General features: G+C 30.1%; 1 long non-coding RNA gene across 1 annotated transcript; it reads right to left on the bottom strand.

Annotated features, from left to right (window-relative positions):
• Nucleotides 1–887: 887 nt before the first annotated feature.
• LOC126845341 (uncharacterized) lies at nt 888–1,777 on the bottom strand. The gene is made up of 3 exons (XR_007686760.1): nt 1,550–1,777; nt 1,359–1,502; nt 888–1,088 (listed from the first exon to the last, which is right to left on the bottom strand). It is a non-coding gene; the product is annotated as an uncharacterized LOC126845341 (long non-coding RNA).
• Nucleotides 1,778–4,450: the final 2,673 nt, after the last annotated feature.

Genomic DNA, 4,450 nt, shown 5'->3' with positions numbered 1-4,450 from the left:
ATACAGGGTGATCCAACTAACGTAAGACACTCATTTTCTCGGAAAATATAAATATTTTCAGAATTTTTTTTCTAAACTTTTAGGTACATATTTTACTACATTTTTCAATATTTAGAATATTTTTATCTTCAACCCTTATATGTAAAACAAGTATCGCATTTGATTTTTTAAATGGGAATGTATGTTTTTAATTTCATAAATCTGTAGACAACATTTTTAAAAAAGTTTTAGCGTTTGAATTTCTAATTTTCATCAATCGGTTTTGTAGTTATTACGTTGTAAAGGTTTGAAATTTTGATCCATATTTATTTGGGATTTCAAAACAGGTAGCATATTAAATACTATTAAATAATATTATCGACCTCGCCCCGTCGTCCGTCGATAAAACCGATAATCAGATAATAGTAATACTCCTTACTTTTTTTTTTTATAATATATGGAGATGCGGTTCTTTACCTACTGTCAGAAACCGCGATACCATATACATGTCTGGTCAATTGTTCACATATCTTATCAGTAGACAACACTTACGACGAAATTTTTTCCAACCTTACCTACCCATATTATCACGGTATGATTATGATATATTATCAAGCCCAAAAAAAGTGCGTGCAACCGGCTGCCGGCAACGTGACTTGCATTGTGTATTCAGAACCCGGAAACGTCCTATACTCCTATGCCGTTTGTTTTGTTAATACATTTAACTATTTAAGTAGAGTCAATTTTGTTTATATATTCTTTAATTGTGACTACATTTTATATTGCTCTACAATGTACGATGAAAACTAATAAACATAATGATTTCATAAGCAAAAACTTATTTCTACTAGTAATAGTAAACATTTTGTAAATATATTTTTGATATTTAAGATGTTACACATCTTGAAAATATAATTGTTTTGTTATATTTTATATTAATATTTTTTTTTTTTATAGCCTTTAAATATTTATAATGAGTTCTTTTTGGGCCACATAAAAATAATCGGCGGGCTGTATTCAGCCCAGGGGCCGCTGGTTGAGTATGGTTGTGTTAAATGCTAATATTTTCTCCTTCTAAGATTCCAAGTAGAAAGCAATATTTTCTTCATCTAAAAAAAATAATTTAATAATTATTAACTTATATCTCCTAATTTCTATAAAATGCCTAATCTAAAACAATATTATTTTTATTTTGTACATTTTTCGGTTATATCTACAAAAGACGACTTCAAAATGAAGACGTTGACACAACTGAAAATATACAAAGTAACAATTTACTAATAGTAATAGCGTAATATCTATTATTCACAATATACAGTTTTTCAATACTAAAATATTGCACATCTAGACTCTAGTGCATATTGATATTCGAAACATACCTAACTAGTAACTGAATAATCATAAATGACATATTGATATGTAGCTTGATAAACCAATACTGACTATTTTAATCAGTGACAAATTGTACATTAAGGTTTCAACACATCATTAACTTTCCAGTAATCTTCTTAAAAAATGTCCTGCTAAAAAATACAAATTAAAATTTTAGTATTTAATATATTGTACTTACAGCTTTCCTGCGGTTAGTCATCAACATTTATTCCAGTTAAACTATAATTAACAACTGTTAATTGGCCATATAATAATATTATATTACGTATAGTATTAAATAAATCAGTAGGTATATTGTATAACTTGGTTGTTATGTTGAGTTTTCCAAGTCTTAAATACAAATTTCACTATTACTAATGAGAACTAATTATATTTATGAAATCATTACATTCATTATAGTTTCAAAATAAATTGTAAAATGTAAGTCACTAACCACAATTAGACATTTTAAAACACAATACTAGTTTCTTCTTTATGTATAAAAAAAACTGTTCACAAATCACGAGTACACGTTGTTTGTCGTTTGACAATTTAAGTTTTACTCATACCATAGTATAATGATACTGTGATAATAATATTAACGCTATATTATAATCATACCGTAAAAGTGGTTTAAGGCAAAATCGTCCACATCGCAGTCTACTGATAATACATGTGAACGGATGACGGTTATGTAAGGTATATTTGTTTCCAAACAGGTAGATTAAGAATCGATTGTCCATATAATAATAAAACAAAATTAGAGCCAGAGTTATTTATGTCTCATTATCGGTGACAGTATTATCGATGGGGTCCAATATTATCATTATTTACTGGCAAATAAAAGTGCTACTGCTGAAAAACCGAACAAATATTGATTTTAATTTCAAATCTTTACTAAGTCACAAAAAACGAACAGATAGTTGAAAATTGAAAATTCAAACGCTAACATTTTTTAAAAAAAATTGTCTACATACTTATGGAATTAAAAACATATGTTTCCATTTGAAAAAACGAGTTTCGTAGTTTTATAACGTATAAGGGTTGAAGATAAAAATATTCTAAATATTGAAAAAATGTAGTAAAATATGTACCTAAAAGTTAAGAAAAAAAAAAAATCTCAAAATATTCATATTTTCCGAGAAAATGAGTGTCTTACGTTAGTTGGATCACCCTGTATAATTTTGTTTGCCCAAATGAATTAATATATTGATTTTTTGGAAGTAACGATTCATTAATAACGCTTACACTTGCTCCTGAGTCAATAGTGAACTTATAACCAACATTATTTAAAATACCTCTAATTACTAGGTTATTACTTAGACCATTTTTGTTATTCATAAAACAGCTACTTATATTTTCTACTAACGGGGGTGGTCTTTGACTATTATCATTAGACCATGCATTATAATTATTACCATTAGGATTCATATACCCTTGTTGATTGTATAGATTTCTATTATTAATATTACGACCATCGTCGTAACTATTAATGTTATAATTACCATTATTATGCCTATTTATGCCGTTATTAAAACTATCCTTAAAATAATTGTTGTTTCTATTAACTGTTCGAATATGATTTATTCCATAGGGGGTTTGAGTTAAAGTGGACTCTGCGATTTGTTTTGTGAGTGTCTCTACTTGAATTCTTAAGGCTTCTACCTCGGGGTTGGTTGGGGTATTAAATAAATTTCGGGCCTTTCTTAAATTAGATTCTAATTTTTTCATAGTAGAATTGTCTTGCATACAAATCATACTAAAATACTCGGGTGGTAATTTACGCATTACTTGTGTTATTTTGGATTCTTCAGACATGTCAGAGTCAATTTCATCAGAAAGGCGGTTAAAGTCACATATAAACTCATTAACTGTTTCGTCAAGTCTCAGTTTTCTTTGAGTTAATTTAACTTTAAGCATGTTTTTACGGGTTACTGTATTAAACGCTTTTTTAAATTCATCTTTAATATTGGCCCAAGTTAAATTGGTATTTCTTTTTTCAAATAAAAAATAGAAAGATTCTGCAGTGCCTTTTAAATAAAATGGAAAGTACAATAAGGTTTGTTCATCCGTCCAATTATTTAATTTTTTTATCCTATCGAATTTGGTAATGAAATCGTAGACAGATTCGTCGCTTGTACCGTGAAAAGTGTCTAGGGCAAGAGGTGATAAGTTTGCTATCATAGGGGCTGTCATATTGAATTCTTGATCGTAATATTCAATAAAATATAATAAAAATTTAAAAGAAAAATGTTAACCAAATATTATAAAATAAATTAATAAATTTCAATATTAAATGCAATTTGATACTTAATAATAATAATAAAAAAAAAAAAAATGTACTTTACTACAACCTGAAAGTTAATTAAAAATAGCAGGTACAATTATATGGGGTCGTGTCCGTCGTCTATTCCCTTAAAAATATTGGGGTCCCTCCCTGAGGTAAGACTAACGAATATCGGCGCCTCCACCAAATTGTAACGTGTCTGCTTGGCTAGTTGGCTAGGCTAGGCTGAAACGACAGTCGATAGGGTTAAATTAGTGGACCCGAAGACGGGACGGATGGCTAGGCCGTATCTACACTTAAATATCCCTAAAGTCTCCTTTGTATATTTGCTATATCGCCTGAGGAGCTTAACAGGCGATCGTACCTCTAAATAACTTAATTCTCAAGTGTGCAACGAAACGAAAACAGGTTTATTAAATAAGTAAAGCTATGTACATATATATTACACCTCTACCTGGATCCTAAAGCGTTCTCTGTAGTTAGTCCAGGTAATGGCGGAGTTGAACGGACACACGAGTACGGGTAAAGTTAAAAGAAATATAAAATAGTAATGTAACGCGAAATATAGGTAATTGCTTTAGAATAATTAGGTCGCGGTCCGAAGATGGTAGTATGTCAACTAACTGGGCATCGGTGCCCCTGGCATTGTCCCGTGTGTCTGTTGTCTCCCCTACCTATAATGGCTTACATGCTAATCGGGATAAACTGCTAATAATGCATATTTGGAGGCGAGTGGTAACGGGCGGCTAAATGTGACCGTTACAGTAGTGAACATTCTGCCTCAGAATCAAGTCGTGCTTAAGCAACTGAAAT

The sequence above is a fragment of the Adelges cooleyi genome, unplaced genomic scaffold (assembly GCF_023614345.1).
Source record: "Adelges cooleyi isolate 19-005CV unplaced genomic scaffold, UGA_ACOO_1.1 ACOO_flye_CR_arks_rails_tigmint_CR_PRNA_780, whole genome shotgun sequence".
NCBI lineage: Eukaryota > Metazoa > Arthropoda > Insecta > Hemiptera > Adelgidae > Adelges > Adelges cooleyi.
This window is presented reverse-complemented; position numbering and strand designations above follow the sequence as displayed.